Here is a 23,127-nt window from a genome sequence, read left to right on the forward strand (position 1 = left end):
ACAACCTCTTGCCGTGTTAGCAGACATTGCTGTGCTCTGCAAACAGAGATGATGTGAAAAGCACTTCTCATGGATCTGGAAGGTGCCAATACGCCGTGTGACTTGACACAAACTCAGCCTTGTTGACGGTAATGGAAAGAGATTTTACATTTTTAAATGGTTCGGGTTCTACAAGCTTGTTCCCAGGCTGATCCCCATCTCCAAAAGCACTGACATGACAGCTCCTGCTAATTAACTCCAGGCAGCTCCTGCAGAACTCGGCGCTTGCTCTGGGGCCGGGCGTGGATCTGCAGAGCACTGTCAGCAGACGTGGCAGGGCTGCACCGAGAGCAGGGACTTGAAATACTTGTGATGCTGAGCGAGCCTGGGATGGGGATTTTGGAGGAAACCATCACTAAAAGGGCACCCTTGGTTCGTTGCATCTCTTCAGACTCCCTCTGTGCGATGTGGAGGTGTGCTGGGTGTGATCCCTCCTGAATGAGGAGCTGCATCAAAGGGGCTGCCGAAGGTTCAGCCTCTGCTCTTCTCCAGAACTTTCTTTTGCTGGGGGCTATCCTGTCTTATCCCTGCTGTGGTTAACATTGGTGCAGATAAGAAAAGGGAAGAGTAAGGTACTGAAGATGGAATTAGGAGTTTTTTGCCTGTGAGCACCTGGCTCTGAGTTCAGTTACCTCTGTTAATGAACATGAAACTGCCTTGAGCTGACAAAACTGCTTAAATGCACAGTATCACAAAGGGCAATTTAAGGAAGACAGCTGCAAGATGAATACTTTCTTCATCCATTTCTTTTATTTTTTACCTTGTACTGAGGTTGGAAGCACAGGTCAGAAAAGGTTCCTGATTTTGAGTGATCATTTCAAGTTTGGGGGCATGCTGTGGCTCTTTGCAAACTGTGTCGCCTCGTAAGCAAGTCCCTGGCAGGGAGCTTGGGGGGGAGTCTTTGTTTTGGACAATATGCTGAGTAGTTCCTGCTTTGTGCTGCCAGACAATGATGGCATTGATCAGTTCTTGTACAGCTCTTCATTAGCTGGCAGTGCAGTAAATCACAGTCTTGTTTAAACAAGTCAGACACAACAGTGATTCGGTCGTTGATGCAGTTAGTTCTCCTTCTATTCATTACATTCAGCGTAATGAATAGTATTAAAAGTAGAAAAATGTGTCTACTTTGAAATTCCCTTTTTTTCCCAAGATGTTTGGGGCCATGCATTGCTGTAATTTTATCCTAGTAAAAACCAGCTTACTATCTCGTGAAGCTGATGAAGTATTGCTTTGAGCGAGCACATTGATCTCAATTTCTTCATATTCCTGCTGATGCAACAGAGTGTTGCTTTTGTCCTTGTGTTTACCCACGAGTTTTTGCATGGTCTGATAGAAGAAGGCCAGTGTGTGATGGTTTGCTGACAGCTTTGGGGAGGAAGGACTTTCAGAAAGAGCAGGAGACAGAATATTGCAAGAAAATTGTCAACATATCTTCTTGTTTTGGGTGCTCCTCCTGCTCCCCATGTGATTTCTGTCAATAAAGGACCTGTAAGGAATGGTTTTGGACAAGGCAGAGCAGGGAGCTGTGCTGCGTGTGAGGTATTTAATGCCTCCAATGGCTGCCACGTCTGCCTTGGACTCTTCACTCAGCCAGGGTATAAAAGAAATCATATTAACAAAGTTATTGGATCCCAGATGAATCAAAAGAGCTGCAGGAGAAGAAAACAGTGACAAATGAGTCTGCCATCCTGAGGCACAGCAAATGGTGCTTACAGCTAAAGCTATTTCACTTCTTGCACCGCTCGCTGCCAGCCCTCCGGTGCTGCGTGGGCAGCGGGGAGTGAGGCAGTGCCAGGACGGGGATGCCTCGTGCTGGCAGAGCTGCCAAAAGCCTCCGTGTGGTGGGACCAGTCCTGATTCAGCTCTCTGCATGAGCTTTCCTGAGCCCAGGGAGCAGATCCTGAGTGGTGGGGTTCACCTCTCATCTCCCCCCAGCTCTCAGTCTGCCACCCAAAAGCCCCCTGCCCTAAGCAGCGCTGGGTGTCAGTGCCCTGCGTGCAGCAGTGTTTTATCCTGTGTTGGGAGTTACACACGGCTCAGTAACAGGAGAATGACTCTAAAATATGTTCTCCTTAGGATCCCTGCGGAGATGCTGTGGGTGTTCCCAGCAGAGGAGGAATTGGTCTGAGCAGCAGTATTTCCAGGGGCATCCCAATGAGGAGGGTGCTCCTGGGAGGGCCATATTCAAGCAACCCCATGTTTGCGGGGCAAATCTATCACCTTTGTCACTCTGAGCCATCAGGCATGGCTCCAGCAGGTCTCCCTCTGCTCCTGCCATGCTTTCCTTTAAATTGCTTACTAAGACCAAAATATCCACAACATCCTTTTGAAAATTTTCTTGCCAAGGGAACTTTCTCAGTTGCTTTTATTCTCGCTGTGTGGCCCAAGCTTTTGTGGCATTAATGAAGGAGTCCTCAAATGCATTTTCACTAAATCCCCATCTCTAATTGTCCTGGTCCTAGAAGACAGCAAGTGGGAAAGGCAGAGAGCAGAAGTGTGGGATAGGCAATGCCTTGTTCATGGGCTTTCTAAGCATCTGCTCAAGTTAATGAGGGTCTGCTCAAGAAATGTGCCAAGTGGCCACAGGAAGCACATGGATGAACTCTTTGATGCAGATCCCTTGTGGAAGATAGTGATAAAATGCACCAAGTGATGCTTGGGGACAGTCTGAAAAGTTAGTCCCATCCTGGGAGGTGGCAGAGGATGAGGGAGAAGTGGTAGCAGACTGTGAGAATCTGGATCAGGATCCAAATGCATTGTGAGTATTGGATCTGGGAGTTTGGCTTTGGCCCATCTCTAATTTAATTTGCCTGGCCAGAGTCTTCTCTCTCTTACACAGAAAAGAGGGGTGATTTAATTGACTTCCGTAGAGTTGCTTAGGATTTGTGCCAGTAAAACTATTTGAATTTGGTTGTGTGCAAGACACGTGTGGGGGCCAGTGTTCTGGCTTCCTATTTCTCTGGGAAATTTGTTAGGGGCTGTAGTAACCCTGAGTGGGTGGGTGGACAGGACCCAGGTGGATAGGGAATGGTCATGTTTTGAGTACTGTTTTTAATGACACACAGTAACACTATTAGTACATTCTTAATTATTGCATTTCCTGCTGTTATCTCCGTAATGTGGCATAAGTACCTATGCTCTTCAGTTAAGATGACTTTTGACTCACTTGCCAAAGCTAATAACCCTTTAAAAATAATTTAAACGCTTTCAGAAGTATTTCCCTGATGCTCTTGGGACCAGTAGTCCTTGATTTGCCATAGAGCAGATACAGAATGAATAGCAGTACTGTGGACTCCCTCTAACAGCGACCTTATGTGAGATGTAGTGATTACAGCAATTAAATCCTCTTTGCCAAGGCAACCAGGGCTTTATTTCGAACTGAAGTTAGATTTTTTTTTTCCCCCCAAATGAATCTCTTCTGCATGCATTATTCATTTTTCTTTGGAACATTTAGCCTGTACGAGTTCCACGAGCTCAAATTCGGTATTATTATTTATTAATTATTGCATTGAGGTAACGTCTAGGACAATCTGCCTCTGGGGGTCAGAGAGCACAAACCACAAGCAGAGCAAGGCCATAACCTTTCTCTCAAGGTGAAGGTTGAAGACTTTACTGCATTTGTAGAAGAACTTGTGAAGAGTTTGCATTCACTTTTTGCTTGACCCTAAAACCCCTATCAAGGAAGTTTGTGATATTTTGGTCCACTGAATGCTCAGGCCAGTATAGTTTTGACCGTACTATTAAAATTATTTACTTAAGTGTTTGAAAAAAGTTGGTTGTGTCAGCTCAGCCTTTTTAAGTCCAACTACGTTTGGGTGAGTTGAACGTGGAACTTCTTGTCACTGTGGCTCTTTCTTGGAGAAGGGAAGGTCACTGATCAGCAGTTATGGTTAAGATGCAACATTTTCTGTAACTGTTCTGGAAATTCTGGCATAGGGTGGTTTTTGGAATCCTTTTTTTTTTTTTTTTTTAAGAAGAAAAAGTGTTAAAGAAGTGTCAATAACCCTTCCTTTGAATGTGCTACACTCTTATTTTAAGATTGAGTTCATTGTCTCTTTCTGCTGTTATATAAATAGCCTCTTGATTGACAGGAAAACTAAAATGATTCTGTTTAAATCTGTACTGCTCTCCTAAGAAATCTACATTCATTATTCCTGGGATGACTGAAAGATTTACAATAGTTTATAATCTGGTATCATTTCATTCTTCTTCTTGGTGTTATTAATCACCTTGTCATAAAACGTCAGGAGAACTTTGTTCAGCTTGCATGATTTGGGCTGAGAAAGCCATGCTTTAATATTAATGTTTCGTAGGAAATTGGGTAGATATCTTTGCATTCTGGGAACCATAAAATGGATGAATGATGTCCTTTGACTAGATATTAGATGCTTACAGGCTGCTGGAGCATGGTTGAAAGAAACCTGCAGCTGTACCACCACGGGAAGAAAAATGACTGCAGGGCAGATCTGGTTCAGGTCAGTATTTGGTTGTGGGCATCTGCAGTCACAGGTACCAGGGAGGCTGGTGCTTGTGGTTGATCCTTTTCTGTGTTAGCGCTGGGCTTCCATCCTGGTGTGTCTCATTGGGCGACATGAAACCCAAGTCCCAATTATTTGGTCATTTGAAGATTCTGGGTTGCATTTCATAAGCCTGGAGGCAGTCAACCAAGATCCTGGCTGGGTTTCAGCTTCAGTAATTACAACTTGCCAGGTCAGATTTTCTCTGCCTCTTAAATCACATCCGCTATTTTTCACTTCCTTTACTAAACTACTGTGTCCCCTGTGCTGTTGTTGATGATAATAGTTCTAATGCTTCTCCTATTTCTGTAACGTTATTTTATCTGTAATGTCTCACAGTGTTGGTACAAGAAACGTCTGTCATTGCTTTCGTTTTACAAATCACTATTTTTATTGCTCACGTTCCAGTGATATACCTCAAAGAGTAGGTGCTTTCCAAAAGGAGGAAGGCAATGCCCCTTCTACCCCCAATCTGTTATTTTTCAGTGAGGACTGGGGGGCTGATGGGATGCTCCTGCCTTGCCCTTTGAGTCTGTCATCAGGGCAGACATATTTGGGATGGCCCAAAGGGTACCCTACACAAGGCTGGTGAGTTGGTGGGCAGGGAGGTGCCACCCTGTGGGTGCCCCCTGTGCTGCCCCCCAAGTGGTGATGCTCAGTCCACCTTCCCAGGGGCTCTGCCCCTCCACCTGTCCCTTAGAGGCCCCGACTTTTCCCAGCTCACCTGTATCCCCTCCATCCCAGCATCCCCACAGGAATGCAGGGCAATGCACAGGCTCGGATCTGTGTTCAGGCCAGGAGAGGGCAGAGTGGACTTGTGTCTGAGGCAGAAAACCCTGACAAAAGTCAACAGCTGATCGGGAGGGGAATAATTTTGGGCAAGAATGTGGCTTGGTGCTAGTTCTGGTGCCCTGGCTGGAATGGGAAGCTGCCTGACGGGCTGTGATCCCTCGGAATGGACCCAATGCATCACCTCACCTCAAAAATGCCTCTCTGGGGGGACATTTAGCAACTTGTTCCCCCCAGTGTGCAACCCCCCTGCAAAGGGCAGAGACATGGCAGCCTGCAGGGCTTCTGCAGGTATTATTTCTTACTGAGGAAGAGCAGGTCTCTTCTGAGGTGTCCTGCACACATCCCTGGGATGTACCCAGGCTGTGGGCTCACGTAGGCAATTTGCCACCCGAAATTGAAATGCATGTAACATGGGGTTATGAGTTTTTCTTTACCCCTCCCCCCCACCCCTTTCTGAAAGCTGGTGCATTTTTTCTCTTTATGAATGCACTGTGCCCCTTGTATGTGCTGGATATTGCAAATGCACTTCATAAAGCAAATTTCCCCGCTGGTCTGAAGGTTAAGAAGCTGTAAGTGAGCTTGTCTCTTTGCAGAACAACTTTCTTTTTGGGCTTGAAAAACAATGGAAATGTAGTTAATGTTCAGCCTGACAGAGTCTTAGCAAACGTATTAAGGGCTTCATTTAATAAAATCATATTTCACTTTCATAGACAAGAAGCAGAATAGAGTTGAGTCTTTTTTAATGAATAAAGTCCATAGTAAGGCACTTACAATCTTTCTTTATGTGAGACTCATTCTTGATTTTTTTTTTTATTATTATTTTAGGAACCAGGAAGATTTAGTGCAGCATTTTCTACATTTTGTCGTGCTTCCTTTGGAACAGAATGGAAAGGGAAATGTATCTTAATGTTAAACAGACATGAAACAAAAATGTGGTTTTTCCCCAAAGAAAAGTTAAACATTTGCAAGAAAAATGTTCTTCACGACAATTTCAATTCTGTTAAAAACACATTTACTGTCAGAAAATAATGGTGCTGGATGAGCTCTAATAATAAACCAATTTGTGTACCACAGGAGTGGACTTTTTCAGCCTTTTGTTGTAAGTCATGCTGGAAGGGCTGCCACTGGGCTACAAGAGCACAGATATTTTCACACTGGGATTTGTGTCTGCTTGATTTATGTGAATAACTCCATTGAAGTACAACTGGGGAAAAAATTCATCATGTGACTTCTTATTAAAACATTGCTTTTTTTTATTCCCCTTGGTGATGTTTGAGCAGCTCCGTGTATTTTTCTCTCAGATTTCTCTTTTTTATTTCTCTTTTCTTAAGTGCTCTCTCTGCACAGTGCCTCGATTGTACCACACACAGAGCAAGCGACAGCAAACTCCTCATTTCTGGGTAACTGGCCTGCTGCAGCTCACAAATGCCATTAATGGGCTGGGTGGGAGATGCATTCCTGGAGCACCGGGGTTGCACAGCGCTCCCCTTTCCTTCACTGATCCGATTTGTCGAGATCAGCAGGTGCACCAAAGCATGCAAATCTAAAATTTGCTTTGAGGAAAATTGAGTGGCATTTTTCCCCTGAAACGAGCTGTTCCTCTGAACATCGCTGCCAACTCGCTTGCTTGTGAGAATATTTGCAGAAATGGGATGCAAAAGTGGTACAAATGCAGCCAAATTGAATACATTTACAGATGTAAAAGGCTGGGCTTTTTTTAGGCTTGAGAATCTCTTTAGGGTGAGGACTGTCACTTTGTGTAGATTTATAGTGTCTTGTGTAATAGGTCCCTAAACACATTGGCCTTCAGGTGCCACTGCAGCCTGGTGGGTTCAATGCTGGTGACAGTGACAACGCTGGTCCCACCCAGCTTACAGATCTGCAGGTTTCTATGACGGTGCAGGTACCTTTTATCCTCTCCAGGCCACAGTCAGTCATGCTTGATAGCAGTGTGAAAATTGGATTTGTCAACTAGTAATCCCTCAGTGATCGATAATTAGTTGTAATTATGCGCTGTTTAAGTGCTGTGGAGAGAAAATTGAAGTTTGTGGCCGGAGCAAGGAAATGAAGAATGGCAGGTACACCAAGCTGTTTGGCATAAGGGAAATTCAGTTAAAGAACTGAACTCACATGAAGAATGGTGAGTCAAACTGCCTTCTACAGCCAGGCCAGGTCACACAGCTGGAGGGGCAATAGTGTTTAGGCTAAGCAGGCTAAAATAGTCCTTACTGAGCGTGCTGCCCATAAAACATCATGACTTGGACAACAAGGAGGTTTGCTTTTTATTTGTGTCTCCCACAGATGTGCCCAGTGTGAAATGCCATGAATAAACTGTTATTTGTGTGAAAGTATCCTTTGAAACTTCTTTGTTTATAATCAGAGCTCACTCCCCCACCCTTTTTTGAATTTTTGTCCAGTATATGTGCTGAGAGAGGCTGGAGTCCCTGCTTGAGTGTTAACTCTTGGGACTGTGCCATCCTTTGCACTCTCTCTGAAAAGGTGCAGTTTAGACTCATGGTTTGGTTTCAGATGGAGGAGGAAAGGTCTTCCTTCTTTTTGCTTTCTTCTCTGTTCCAGAGAGCACAACAGACCAGGTTTCCAGATGGGCAGGAATGTTATTCCACCTGTTTCTGAAAATCTGGTTGCGTCTGGCCTGGGATTTCTGTACCAACTTTGCAGATAAATCTGTCACTGGTAATTCTTCTCAGTCAAAGAGCCAGAGAGGCTGTGTGTTTCTTTATAGTATACCCATGGGTGATTTCTACTGCCTCGTATGCCTGATTGTCATTCTCTAAATAGACTTGCAAAATGAAACTGTTTAACTGCAGGAGGTGGGAGTGAACTAGCTGGAGTAGACCTATTACCCAGTGGTATGTGAGAAAGAGCCAGCAAAATTTATGGTTTCTGAAGGAGCAGTATATTTTTAAGCTTCTTGTATTCCTACACTTCACAACTCAGATTAGCAGATTGTTGACAGCTCCATGATATATTTGCTGTCACCTGGCTGGAGTCCGAAGCAAGTGATAAATTTTTAGTTTGAATGAGCTTGTGTGACATGCAATGACAGATATATTTTTTGTTACTACAAGTATGTAGCGTGTCCTATGGTTGGGGATTTTGGTGCTATTCTTGGTGTGGCCGTGAGTGATTTGCTTGCTTTCCTTGTGCTTCGGTTTCACCATCCAAGAAAAGGTGGAGAAAATGACACTTTTCTCACTTGCTGTGATGGCTCATTCTTTTTTTTTTTTTTTGTGGTGTTAGAGCCTGACAGAGGCTCGTATCATCTTCTTTGGGTTCAGTAAAGCCCATCTGCTGGCAGGAGGGAGGAAGAAAAAGAAAAGAATCCAACATTTCCAGTTGCTGTTGCTGAATTTCATGTATCTTGGGTATATGTCACATGGATTTACATTCAAAAACTTGGAGTGTTTTCAGAGTGATAATACTATATTCTGGGAAGATTCAACTCCCCAAATACACATTCAAGGTGGGAGAAGGGACAGTGTGAATCAGTTTTGTCCTCACATGACTGAACACCTGGAGGAACTGAATTTACAGATTTTGATTGCAGGTAAAACCACAGTGCTGTATATTGGTGAGCTCTATTCAAACAAAGAAGAAAGATAAATGCCAGTTTATTGGATTCTCTCATCTTTATAGTTTCTGGTGACTAAATTTATCTCAACAAATTCAAATCTCTCTTCCCCAGGCCTTTTAAAAGGTCTCACATATATCAACATTAATAGGATGTAGCAGTGTTGAAGCTGGTATTCTGCTGCTTGAGAAACATCTGAGTGAGGTGAACTAGCTTTGCTTGCAGTGGGAGAAGGAAGAGAAGTACAGTGTTACACCTCAAGTCTTCTGCTTGCTGGGGGAGCTGGAGTTGGCGATGGACTGTGACGGAGACTTTGTCATCTGTGATCAGTGAGGTGTCACACACAATGTTCAAAACCACTGCCAAGTGTAGCTGAGCACTGGGAGATCTGTTTAGGCTAGAAACTGTCTTTCATTTGTAAAATCAGCTTTTACTAGCTTGAACAATAGGAAGTTTGAAAAGAAAGTAATTATTATATTCCCTGGAATAGAAACATTGAATTTTCTTGCTGAAGACTTTTCAGAAATACATACCCACTAATTGCTCTTCACTTGGAGGATAAAAACAGTGGTTTCCAGGCCAGGTAATGCACGCCTGATGTGACTTCTGGAAAGAAGCAAACAGGGAAAAGAAATTCTCTGAGAAGGCTGCTCGATCTGCTGGGGAGGAGAATGGATAGAAGTGCAACACTGCAGTGCAAGGGCATTTGCCAGGAATTCTACTCAGGCCAGGAGTTCTACTCAGGCATGGAACATGGGGCTGTGGGGCACTGGGAAGTTGTCCCTTCCCTCCAGCTCCAGGTGGAGCAGGGACCTACTCCTCAGGGCACACAGAGCATATGTGTGCAGATGGACTCGTGCAGGGCCCCATTAGCTTGTGCTGTGTGCCCTGTGTGGCTGGCGTGGCACGGGGAGCTTGGCAAAGGGTCATGTCAGTGGGAAGCAGTGCCCTGTCAGGGAATTTCACAGTGCATGCACATGCAGCCTCCGTGGGTCAGGCCTGATTAATGGATTTGGCCAGAAAACCAAAGGGAGCAGCCAGTTTGGGAAGCAGCACTGCTGTCTGTGTGCCCTCCAAACTGCCAGGGAGGGAGCAGCAGCAAACTTACCGAGTGGGTAAAATAAGCTTTGCATGTACAGGAGGCATATGTGTAAAGAAGCAAAACCCCACCTCTACTGCACTGTGTGTTTGTGCTGTTCTGGAGAAAGGTTCAAACTGTACCTAGAAATAGGTCTTTCTGAATTTGAGAGCAGTTTCATGATAGAACATGGCAAACAAAAACCCATGAATATACATCATTAAAATACCTACTTTAAACTTCATGTTGTACGGATTTATATTTCCTAGACATTTTTCTTGAGGTTTTAAACCCTGGGTGCTTCCAGAGAGCAAGAGATTTGGTGCCAACAGTCCATCATGTTATAAGGCCTGTATCTTTCTACATACCTTGGAGTGAAGGGTAGCACAATTCATGGATTACAGGAATTAATATGGTTTCTTTTATGTGTAATTATGGAAGGCAAATGTATTTAAAACAAAAGAACTATCCAGTTCCATTTTACTTTGAAACAGATGGCAGAGGCAGCAACATCAAGAGACAGGGAAGCAGGCTCTTTCCATTTCAAGGAAACGTTTTGTTTTTGTGCAGGCAGAGCAGGGGATTAAGCCTGGGCAAAAAGGTTGAAGGTTGTGTCTACTCAGCAATACTTTGAGAGGGGCCACATATGGAGCTGGCATCCTCTGCTTTTGGTGTAGCTGTGTTTTCTGGGCAGACAAAGGGTAGATGTCCAGCCCAGATGCACCTCTGCCCCCATGACACTTCTCTGCTGCCTGCTTCTTGTTCAGCTGCCCACGTGTCCTCCTCCAACAAGGGCAGAGACACTGTTCAAAGCACCTCTAAAACTCTGATGTGCTTAGACATCAAAAATGGGAGGTGCACCTCTCTTGCTATGGAGTCCTGGTGATTGCTCGCCTTAGGGGGGAGAGCATATGTACAGCAAATGGACACTTACATAACCCTATTAGCTCATACTGTGTGATTTCAACTGTTGGTTTGCCACAGGGAGCTCGAGGAGAAGAATTAGGTAATATAAATAGAAAGATGACATCCTCAGAAAGAGCGCCATTCAGCACATATTGCTGGCTGGCCTCATGGTTCGGAGCCGATAAGCAAATTTGGCCTGAATCCTGTTGCAGCATTTTATGATGGCACCAGCATAGCAGAATTGGCAATATCAGCAGAGGTGGACGCTGTGGATGTGATCCCTGCCATCCGCTGCCCGCAGCGCTGACTGCAGGAGTCTGCCTCTCAGTGGCAGAAACCTGGGGCCAAATTAATTGTGATTAATTTTGATTACAGACCATTCCCTTTGAAGTGACTCTCAAGATGAATTTGTCCCATGAGTGCTTTAAAGGGCAAGTTGCTCAGAAGTGCTTCTGCTAATGCATCCTCCAGGTTTATTTCAAATATCCTGGTTTTTTTTTTTGTTCAGCAATTGGTTCCTGGTACAAATACAGACACTTTGCATTAATTCCCTATAGGACTTCTGTGCCATATTTTTAGGCTTTTGAGTGGCATTGTGGAAAACATGAAAGCATTATGGTAATGATCAAGGCCAATTCTTGTCTTCTTTATTCAGATATCAATTAGGGAAAAGAAAAATCTGTGATGCTTAATCATGCAGAAATCCTGCTAAGAGCTCATTTAAGGGAGGGTTTGAGTGGGGACCTCAAGATTTGGCCCCTAGTGCATGATGAATTTTAACAACAGCGAGGTAGTGATTAGATGGAAGAATGTGACTATAAGTGGTTGAAGTGCTGGAATGAAAAAAGAGTTAACAGCATTGTCTGCTCAGCACCACAAGGAGCTGTTGCATATTATTACATTTAAAGAAAAGGAAAGTACAATGAATGCACTTTTAAGCCAATTCCTCCCACCGTTCTTTTCATTTGTTTGGGAATATTCTGTGGGACTGACCGAAGGCTTTGTCTGGTGTAGCAGTAGCCTCTCAGCTGCCTAATAGCAGTGAAGGAAGTATGGAACAACACCTTCTCTTACTTATTTACTCATAAAAAGCAGTGTTTACAGAAAGCTATGCTTTGACCCATGTTTTAAGAAAAGCCACCCGTGCTTCACTCCTTTCAGTCTTCTGAAAGCTCACGTGATGAGAAGCACTTCTCACCACGAGCAAACTGCCAAATGCATTTGAAATGGAAAATTTCTGATTGAAATGGGCATCTTGGAGCTTCCAGCTGCTGGCGACCGTATGGCAAAACAATGGCGATGTTTGCAATTGCTCTGCAAAAGCTGCTTATCCAACAATCAGGACAGCTTTAAATATTTATTTGAGACTGGTTGGTTTTAAGTATTGCTTTTTGTCACACATACTGTCTAATTAAAACAGGGTGATGGCAGCCAGGGATCCTGTTTACCCACATCATGAGTGCTGAAGGTGGGTCATTTCAGGGCCTTACAGGTCTCTGCAGAGAGGAAGAGGAATTTGGAAATGCTTGGTTTCACTTGGAAACCGAATTTTGAAGACTTTTCTAAACAAATGTGAAAATTTCAGATGAGGGATCAAGAACAGAGGAAAACTTCCCAGATTTTTTTCCATTCGTAGGTAGAGATTGAGAGCAGCAGCAGGAAGCTCTGAGGCTGGGGCACTGGCCAAGTACTCAAACTTGAATTGAGTTGGTTTTCTGTGTCATCTTTCCCCATTTTCAGTAAGGTAGATGCTGACTTCCAGCTATGCTGCTTCCTGTGTTCTCTGTTCACCTTTGAGGTCTGTGGTTGGATAGTTTGTGCTCGGAGGATCTTTTGGTGTGTGGAAGGGGTGAAGGAGAGCTTTGCCCTTCACGTGGTCTCTTGTTCCTCTTCCACAGCTTGTTCATGAGTCTATAGCAAAGCTTTTTCTGACTCTACAGCTGTGTGACTCAAGTGCAGGACACTGGTGTGGCTGCAGCCAGCTGCCGTGTCATGGGCTGATGGCAGCTGGGAAGAGAGGGGCTGTCCATCTGTGTCCCAGAAAGTCCTGTACATAGGTAGAGAGGCTCTTTGGTGCAGAAAGTCCTCTGACAACTAGGAAATGTAATTTTGAAATTTATCCTTACAAGTCCTTCTGACAGCTGTTCCTATTAGGAACTCAATCAGTACAGCATTGTGAATTCAGTCAAGTTTTCCCTTGACATGCTATGAATGTATTAAGTGATGAAATGTCATAGAATCAAAGCAAATTTGCACTTATTCCAGAAAGAAATCTGAATATGTAACTGTTGTAGTGGTGATGGGGTAAGCAGAGATTTGCATTCCTTTTGGTGCTTAATGGAAATTCTGAGTAGTTGGACTGACCTCCCAGCTAATGTAGTGGTAATCCTGCCGTAGCCAAATTGTTTCTCATTTCTAACCATTTCTGACCAAGTTTGAATCCCAGTGTTTCTGTCTGGTTGGCTCTAGTTTGGAATTGAATAATTTAAATACAACTCCCCTGTTGTATTCCCATGTACTCTTTGCAGAATTCTCTTCCTGAGCTGTAGGAAGTGATCAGGGATCAAAAGGGGGACTTCTTGCACCCAGCAAATCTCTTATTTAAGCAAACTGCCTCTTGTCTTGAGTCACCTTGAAGAAAGTAGCTTTTCAGTAAACAAAGGGAAAAATCTGCTTAGTACATTTTTGGTTATGAGACTGTAACTTGTAGCAGGCTCTGCCACTAATCTGTCTGATGGAGGAATGGGCACCTCTTAAGAAGCTGCGGCCCAAAATTAATTTCGGCAAATGTATTTGCTCTTTGAAGAAACACTGCTAAGGGTCTGAAAGCTGTTGGGAAGCTTGTCCAGCTCAGGAAGAAGAGCTGAGATGTGGTGTGGGTTGGACATGTGGTGGGTTGGGTGTACTGGGGGGGATGCTGTGGCTGAGCTGGCACTGCTTGTCCTGCTGTGGGACCTGTGGGACCACACACCGGGGTCACGGGGTGGGCACGGAGCTGAAACGCTGCCTCTCTTCAAGTCCTCCCAGGCTGAGAAATGACAAACCCATTATCCCCTCCAAGCACTGAGGTCTTCTGGCTGCTGAGCCATCAATAACACACCCCATCATTTCCCAGACAAAGCTTTCCTGTTCCTTGGGTTTTGTGACACGTCTGCATCCGTTGCTGCCGCTCCACCGCACGTCGCCGGCTGTGTGAGCCTTTCACAACACATCGCTCTGCACTGAGTGTCAGAAAGCTGCTCAGAGGCATTGAGGTCTCTCCTTGCTTTGTTTCAAGCCTGAAAACCTTGAGATTTTTTCCATGTTTTTGTTCAAGCCAAAGAAAACTTCCATTGGAAGGAAGAATCTCGGGATTTGGCTTTACAACCTAAACGTAGCTGATTTTGCCACATCAGTGGTTTATCTGAGCGAGGGTTGCAGCATTGTCTCCTTTTAGGGGCTCTTGTCTCCCTTGTTCTCCCTCCCCCTCTGCACTGTGTAGTGCCTTTGGAGCCTTCCGAGGCCATTTCCGAAGTGTTGTGATTCATCAGTAATTACTCTGCTTTGAATCTGTTGTTAGTTTACTTTTCATATAAGTCCCCAGCTTTAAAACCTACTCTTCAACTTTTATTTCATTCAAGTTTATATTGGTCTTGGAAAAAAAAATATAATCTTGTGCACTTTTATTGTCTTTTAGCATCTGCTTCATTATTCGTTATATTTCAATAGTTATTTATTCCAATGAAGGAATATAAATGTTGGAACATTGTGCAGAAAGTCAAATGAACTGCCAGCAGTAAATAGCATTTTTGATCAGTTTATTCATTTTTCTTTCTGCTTGCAAATTGCTTGTAAATATGCCTCCATTTGTACAACTTTGGTTGTTATTTGAAGTTATTCTGCAAAGAGAGATTACTTGACTTGTTTCATACTAGGCGGGCTTGCAGGATTTCATCTGATCAACTATAAGCTTGGTGTTATTTATTTTTAAGAGTAACCCTTCTGTTTGTGCAGTGTGCTTTGGCAGGCAGCACGGGCTGTCCCGATGCATTGGCTTGCAAGCTTTCTCTCTACGTCAGCTTTTAACTAATATGTAGGAGTTAAATAAATATCAATGACTGTGCTCTTTTGTTCCTAACTTTGATACATTTCCAGCCATTTGTCCTTGTATTTGTTTTGATTCAAGTTGTTGGTCTGCATTCAGACTCCAATTAGTTTTTCCCAAAGTATTTTCTAGCAATTCTTAATGGGTATGACCTACCCTGTCCATTTGTTAGCCTGCTCTTTATAAAAACTCTTTAACATAGGACTCTTTGAAGCATCTGCAGCCCACCAAAACCTAAAACCCCTTCTGCTACGAATTTCCCATCAAATTTCTTTGCTCCACAGAGCAGAACTGACTTATCCGCGAGTTCTTAAGGTCGACAAAATTGTTCCTCGTGAGACATTCAGTGAAAATGAAATCTAAAATCAATGGTCATCTGCTGAAACAGCACCTTCCTAGACATTTAAGGTTTGAGTTTACTGGTACTTCATGACTGGCATCTTTGTGTGATGGTCATGGGGAATTCAAGGAGTCACAGCATAATTTCTCCCCTTATGCAATGCTTTACGTGGCTACGTAAAAGTAATCTTACATCAAGTGTCATGTTCAGCGTAAATCAAGAATGTGGAGGAGGCTGCACTTTTAAACCTGTGGCAGGAAATCACATTAAATTCAGTGTAATTACATTGTTCTAGAAATGTGATTATGTGTTTCAACTACCAGCCTCCCACTAAATTACTTCAGATCAGTCTCAATCTGTGGAATGAAATCTGCCTGATTTAGATGTAAAAAATGCAATAAATATGAGGAAGTGCATTTTGCATTTATATTTTATGCTCACCTGTGACTGTTTATTACCTTCTCCAAATCTAGCCTTTCCCAATCTCACCTGCTTCATGCAGGGAAATTGAACCCTGACTTCCCTTAATATCATGATTTAGTCTTTGCAGTACCTTGTGTATGACATTAGCTACTTAATTTCACATAAAACTGCAGAGAGATCTTAACTGCAGGAATATTCCGTAAAGAAAGGGTTTCCCCAAGTGAAAATAAGATAAAATGTTCTCAGGACTAAGTAAAAACTTGAATGTAATGGTACTGCTGAGGTTTCACTAATCTGAAAGGTAAAAAAGAGGGATAATATTGGTATTTCTGATGAATGAGCTTTAGACTATAGCTTGCAGGTCCACTTTTTTAAGCCCACTGCTGTGCTGGCAGACAGTGTTATACCTGAGAATAGTTGAGCCTGAAGTTAATTGAGGATGATAACTTGACAGTGAAGATTCAAGTGAGGAAGGCAACACTGCCAGGAAGGAAGAGAGCACTTTCTCAACTCCACTTAAAAAGACTTCATCCATATATATAGTGATTTTCTGAATGGTGCCTTTGTAATTTGAGCTCTTCATCAGCAAATCAGATCATTTATAGCCTAACTATCAAATTAGAAAGCAGTCTCAGCCCAGTAACATACTGTCTTGGCGTTTAATATCCACAAGCTATTGACGTGAGTAATTGATAACAAGGTTTTATATCAGCAATTACTGGCATGGAAGATATTGTCACTTTAATGCCCCAATACTTGACTCTAGGATGAAGTCAGATATAGTGACAGTAATTGCTGGGGGAAATAATTACAGCCACAATCACACAGGCATCGACAAAAACCACCTTTGCAGGAGACTGATCTGAAAGCTGAGCTCTAACTTGATGTTAATGTTGCAATTGGAAAACAATTGCAATTTGTAGGTGCAAAATTGTGTCCATAAAAATACCAGGCAGGTTGCTTTGCTTGTGCTTCTTTATCCCTTGGATCTTCTGTAGGAGTAAGCAGAGTTACCCAGTTGTTGGATCAGGCTGCATTTCTCAACCTTTAGTCCCAACAGCATCTCCTGTGTTCAGAGCACCACCAGGATGGGTGACTCTTTGAAAGTGGAGAGTTTGATTTGTGAATAAATCTTCTCCAACTCTCTCTTTAATTTAAGTACCAGATAACTTTAAGCCTCCCTCCCCCACCTCCTTTCCATACTAAGTCTCAGTGAATGGGTCTTCCCCTTAGTTTTAATGGGTCTTTGAATATCTGAGCAGTACAGTCAAAAGGACCGTGAAAATAAAGGTTTCACAGCTGTAGAAACTACTCAGATGTTCCATGAAGATGAAGTAGGGAAGGAAATGATTAATCTTTCTGTCTTTTTCAAGATGTGTTAAGATCAGACCAGGTCATTTTCTCTGAAGAGCTTGGGAGGAGCTCAGAGGGAAAAGGGCTTGTCTCCAGAAATTAATCTCCTGGTCTTCAGGATTAGGCTCTTGAAATATGTCTGAATGTGACTGCTGTACCAGAACAAGGAACATTTATTCCATCTTCGTGCATTTTATAAACCATTTCAAGTATGATTAAGCTCCCCCTCCTCCAGCTGTTTCCAGGTATTCATGGGCGCATGATGAGTGATATTATTTCATGAAAATACTGTCTTTTTGGTTTTCACTGCTTTATCAGATTTTTCATGACCCGAGAGATACATTTTTCTGCTGGAGTGAACAAGAAGGCTGGGCTGATGTGGCTGCATGCAGGGCTTTCTCCAGCCCTGCTGTCAAGCCTGGAGAGCAGAGCTGTCCTGCCTGTCCCCATGTCCCCAGCTGTGGAGGAAATCTGCTCCTCTGGACACCCTGGGAGGGGAAGACTCCAGAGAGACAGTTCTTTCCTTCCAGGCACAGGGAAGAAGAACCACAAAGACACTTGTTTTACTTGTCCCCTTGAAGCAAGATAGGAGTGGCTGCTGTTTTCCTGCTCAAGCATAACTAGTCATAATTAGTTTAGCCCTGGGTTACTGGTCCTTTGCTGTATGAGCTCAAGAGGGGGTGTGTGTGGGTGTGTATGTGTGTGTGTTTCTCATAGTTAAGAATTCTGGTGTAAAACCACACTGGCATCATCCTCACTCCAGTCACAACCATTTCTTGACCAGCCCCAGATTTCCCAGCAGATGTTAAATGTTCTTAACGTGTAAAGACGATTTTGACCCCAGATGCCAAGCTGTGAGACCATCATATGGCACCATGGAGCCGAGGGCACAGTGTGCTGCCCCTCGTTAATGTGACTTAACAGCTGATTTCCTTTACTGAAGGTTTGGAATCCCCCCTAAGCACAGCAGATTCCCTTGCTGAATTAGATCGTCTTTCTGTGGTTTGAGCCTCTATATCAGAACGATTTCAGTATTCAGTCCTCTAAACAAGGCTCATTAATCACGAATTCATGACTAACAGTGTTAGGGACTAGTTACAGTCGGAAAAGCGGAACAGGAATGGGAAGTGCTTAATGCTCAGTTGGATGCAGTGTCTCACTGTGAGTGTTTTTCACTGAAAACCCTTGAATGCACTGTAATGGATTTTAGCTGGTTTTATAGGTAGTTGATTCTGTGCCCCCCAACTCCTCCCAGTGGGAAAGCCTGATTTTGGAGTGTTTGTTATGGCAAACACAGTGTATGCTTTGAAATGCTGAAAGTTTGAGAGACTTCTTAGTAGCCAGCACTTAGACCTCTCTAGTCTTCATAAAACATGAATTGTTTCTCCTCCCCCTTTTTTGATCATGACCTTTTGCAGAGATGATTTTTCATCTGGTTTCTGAGGATGTATAGGAGCTTGAATCTTGGAGTGGTCAAGGAAACAGGCTAACCAAAATCAAAGCTGTGAGGGTGGCTCACTGGTATCCTCACAGTGCTGGGAGCTGTCCCTTGCTGTTTGTCTCACTGAAGTTCCCTGGGGCAGTGCTGGGTGTTGGAGCCTGTTGTGCTGCTGCTTGTAAGAATCAGCTCCTGGTGAAGGACCTTTTTTCAGTTCTTTGCTCTTGACATGCTCCTGAGTGAATGTTGTTTGGCCCCAGACTACTGAAGCAGCTCATTTGGCAAGGATGTTGTGACTGAGCCACGGTGGAGGATCTGCTGTCCTTACAGGGGGAATGCTGGGACTGCAGGTGAAACCAGAACAGAGGAGTTCTGGTGGCAAACAGACCAGCTGGTAAAGGAAATGTGATAAAGGATAAAGTACTGGTGTTAGGAAGGAAAGGGAAAGCTGCAGAGAGAATGATGCTATCACCTCTACTGATTTAGGAAGTGAACTGACCCCCTCTACCTCTGTGCTCTTCTGCACATACAGACAAAACAGGAGCACCTTCCTCTGCCACTTAGGTCAGATGCCTCCAGTTTTTGATTATGGCCTTTTTGTCCTGTTATGCCCCCAGGTTTTTGTTACATGCACAGTGCCAGGATGTAGGTCTTTGTTAGGGATTAATGATCTGGAAATGGATTTGCTCTCCTGAAATCTGCAAATGTTTTAAAAAGAAGTCAGAAGCACAGTGTGCAGCTGCCTTTCACCCTGTTTATTGTTGTGCCAGACCTGTCTGCCCACGTGTTACATCATGTTGGAATCCATCCTGAAGCAGGCTGCTGTCTGTGACTGGTTTTCAGCCCTGCAAACACTAGAGTTTAATTTAAAAGTCGCTGTAGGGATTAAAGAATCCTTCCCCAATCCTGCTGGTCCAGGGTGAGTAATTCCTTTCGACAGGCAAGTAAAATGCCATTAGTTTCTTGCATTACCATCAATCACTGTGGTAAACGGCAAGTAATTTTTGTGGGGTGGCTGCTAAATTTTCCTGACAGCTTTGCAAGGCTGGATGAGCTTTCTAAGCTGCAGCAGCACTGTGAGCAACAGTCTTTGGAGGGCTGGATCCTCCTGACTTCTTTGCCCATCTCAGGCTCTGGGGCTGCTGGGGTCTTTCTGTGAGGCATCAGCTTGCGGGATGATATTTTGGCCAGTTCTGGAGAACCAAAGCCTGGACTTGGAGCTTCAGGGCATCCAGAGGGGAAAAATTGTCTCCTCATCTTCATAGTTAGAAATATTGGAGGCAAATCCAGGCAGACAGTGCTTTGGCACCATCCAGTTGTGGGGCTTTCTCTGGACTTTACTGCAGTAGATTATGGACCCAGCTGTCCTCGGAGGAGAGACAAAGCTTGGGACTTGCAAAATCTTTGCCAAATCTGCAGAGATCCAAAGGGGGATTCAAAGAGTCATTGGTCAAAGTTCAACCTACTTGCAGAGGGTCTTCAAAAAGCTCCTGAGAAGCAGCACCTGAAGAAACCAAACTGGGCTGCCAAGGGTAAAAGCCTGTTGGCACAGGGACCAAAGGGCTGATTAAGGCTACTTGAGCACCAGAGTGAAGAGCTGATTCTTGAAGAGAGTCTTGGAAAATTGTGGTCTGCAGCTAGAAAAGGAATCTTACAGTAAAAAAATCAGAATGAAGGGGAAAAAAAAGGGAAAAAAAGGTCTTTGGTGTTTTATCCCAGCTGGAGGGCTGGTTTTCGTCAGAATTCGTACATTATTAGCCTGCTTGGTGGTCATTGGTGCCTGGAGTACAAACCACATAATCATAATGCTCACTAAAGTTTTCACTAGCAGCAGAAAAATGCTTTTTTTGCTGTAATATATGATGCCACCTTTTCAAGAAAAGTACTGGTCTGAGCTATGCTGGAAATTGAATTCTGTCTTGTGGAAAGGGAGATTATTTGCCGAGGTTTCCTTATTCACCGTCCTAGCACATTCTGCTCAAGGTAAAGGTGCACTCCAGGATGATTGATTGGCAAGCACGAGAGGACTGCTGTTCCATGTGACAGGGATATAAAGAATGATATTTTTATTTTTTGACAGTGAAGGGGAAATGGCATTACTAGCAATATTCAGCAATGTACTCTGCAGCCCCAGTTAGCTCTGCATATTTTATGGCATCCATTTTCTTTCTTCGATTAAACAACATAAAACCCCATAAAATAATCCAATAAAAAACAACAACTACTAGTTCAGGCAAAGTTCTTGTGGCCTTTTTAATTTTGGGAGATTTTTCATTGCTGTGGTGTTTTTTTTTTACTCTTCCCTCTAACTCTGTCCCTTGTGCTCAGGTCGGCGTCTCCTTGCCACAGCCTGGGTGGAGGTCCTGGTAACAACCTCTTTTGTGCTGCTTCTTTATGCAGAATGCTGAGCAAGCATGGAAAAATGTACCATAGGTCCCTTAAAGACCACAAACAGTCCAACAAATACAACAAGCTCCAGGGTTGACTGTAATACTCTGCAGCAACCCAGGAAAGTTCCGATTCCAAGTTATTTATATTATGTCTGGTAAAAGATAATTATTTGTAATAGTGCAAATTATATTTAATAAACTTTTTTCTTAGAGGAAATGTATGAGTCTCCAGAGTGGTGAGCAAATTCAGCCACAGTGATGTTTTAAAAGGTGTAAACCCTCACTCAGTGCTGACCAAGACAATGCCATGGAGCTCATTATCTGCTTTTACAGGGAGAGAGGTGGAAAGTTTTTACTTTGTTGTTGTTTAGGTGCTTCCAGAAACCATGACCTTCAGGGCTTTTTTTTTTTTTATTTCATTTTATTTGTAGAGGTAGAAAAATGACTTCTTTATAACAATTCTTTGTCTCCCAGGAGGCCTGAACCCTATTCAGGCTGCAGACATTTTTGCTGTGCTGATTCCTGAAAGGAACCTTTCAATAAAAGGAAATCTGTGAGTAGCTTTGTCTTTGCAGGAGGAAACCTCTGGCTTACTTTGATTTTTTTCATTATGGTTTCCAAAGCTGTGTTTCTGCATGATTGCAAGAATTCCGAGTTCAAATACTTTGGACACCTTCAGGCTTGGTAATGCATATTCTCCTGTACTTCTGGGCTTTGAGAAAGAGTTTCATTTATCAGAGCATCACACTGGTTTCAAGGCAAAGGACATGGTCTGAGTGTTTTAGATCTTTCAGAGTAAGGTTGAAGAGACTGAGGGGGATTTGATTTTTGTTCTGTAGACACGTGTTACAGAAAACCACTCCAGTGTTTTATTTCTCCTCTCTACAGAGGAGTTAAACCACAAATTGTTGTGCTGGAGAAAAGAGGGCACACGGTTCAGCTCTTGGAGATGTCTAGAGGCACGTGACAGCAGACACTCCTGAGCTCTTTGAGTAATCATCAACACACCATAGACTCAGTTAACTCAATGGAGGCAGTGGAATAAAGGAAAATATCTCTGCTCTTTCAGGGGATGCAGAGGTGTGAGCTGCTTGTGCATCCTAATGAGAAAGGGACATTATGAGTTGTTTGGATGTTATGAGTTGTAAGGATCATTTAGGCTTGGAAAAAGACCTGCTGGCTCCTCCTGATCAACAGTAGTAATGGTTAGTTCATGTTTATTGGATACTTTGAATGTATAAAATGTCGAATGAGTTTTCAGAATTGTGTATTTATTTGCAGATTATGGGCAATGTTTCCTGCCCTCCAGGCAGGCAAAGGACAGAGGACCTGCTCCTCTTCCATTCTGGTGTAGCAGGAGTCTCTGGGGCTGTCAGGCCTTTTTTCCTGCTGTGAAGGGTTTGCTGGAATTTAAGAGCTTTCATCACAATCTAGACCCACATTTGCTTATACTATAATTAAAGTAGTTTGTATGTCAAAGGCACAACAATGTTTTCAGGTGGATCCCATAAATTTTGACTTTGAGCTTTATTAAGAAAATGCCAATTGCTACAGAACTCTTTGACTTGCAGTTTTAAGTACTACTGAGAAATCACAGAAATATACTGAAATGCAGTATTTGTACAATTTTTAAGGATACAAATACACAATGTCTCCATAGAAATAGTAAGGTTTTTTTGACAAATTTCCATACAAAGTTGAGTAAACATCCTTATTCCCATTTTGAAGTTGTCCAGACAGTTAAATGGTTAATAACATGTCTTTAGTCAATAGATTTGGACCTGATGTCTCCTGCCCCAGTGCCTGGCAACTATTTTTCTCCCAGAGGGACAAAATTCCACTGTTGTCATATTTCAAAGAAAACAGTGCTCACTGTGGGAGATGGCATTTTCATTTCATATTACATAAAGACTTCAGAACCTCTCAGGTTTCCATAGCAGTGTTGGAAACCCATATAAAAGAGGTCTGGTTTGTGACAGGAATAAATAAGGATAAAAATTAATAGCTTTAATTTCAAGCCAATAAGTGTGTCTTTCTGCTGTTTTTCTAAGCTCTATTTGCTTACCCAAAAGAGAGAGAGCAGGTTGAAAAATGGAGTTTCTGCTGAAATGTGAAGATGAAATCTTAAAATGTCTTCTTTCCTTTAAAAAAATGACAAAATTTGGGAATTTTCCA

The 23,127-nt window shown here is 43.2% G+C and overlaps 1 protein-coding gene across 5 annotated transcripts in view; it reads left to right on the forward strand.

The window, feature by feature from the left end:
* Positions 1-23,127, forward strand: part of TMEM132B (transmembrane protein 132B) — a 323,947-nt gene that overhangs the window by 165,946 nt on the left and 134,874 nt on the right. Inside the window, exon 1 of one of the 5 annotated variants that reach the window (XM_051785679.1) lies at positions 9,487-9,523. The exons of the other annotated variants lie outside the window; for them this stretch is intronic. The gene's annotated coding sequence lies outside the window, so the exon portion shown is untranslated. Of the gene's footprint in view, positions 1-9,486; positions 9,524-23,127 lie in introns of those variants that run through there. 5 annotated transcript variants of the gene reach the window in all.

The sequence above is a fragment of the Manacus candei genome, unplaced genomic scaffold (assembly GCF_025592945.1).
Source record: "Manacus candei isolate 608988 ecotype Guabito, Panama unplaced genomic scaffold, ASM2559294v1 h1tg000020l, whole genome shotgun sequence".
NCBI classification, from domain to species: Eukaryota; Metazoa; Chordata; class Aves; order Passeriformes; family Pipridae; genus Manacus; species Manacus candei.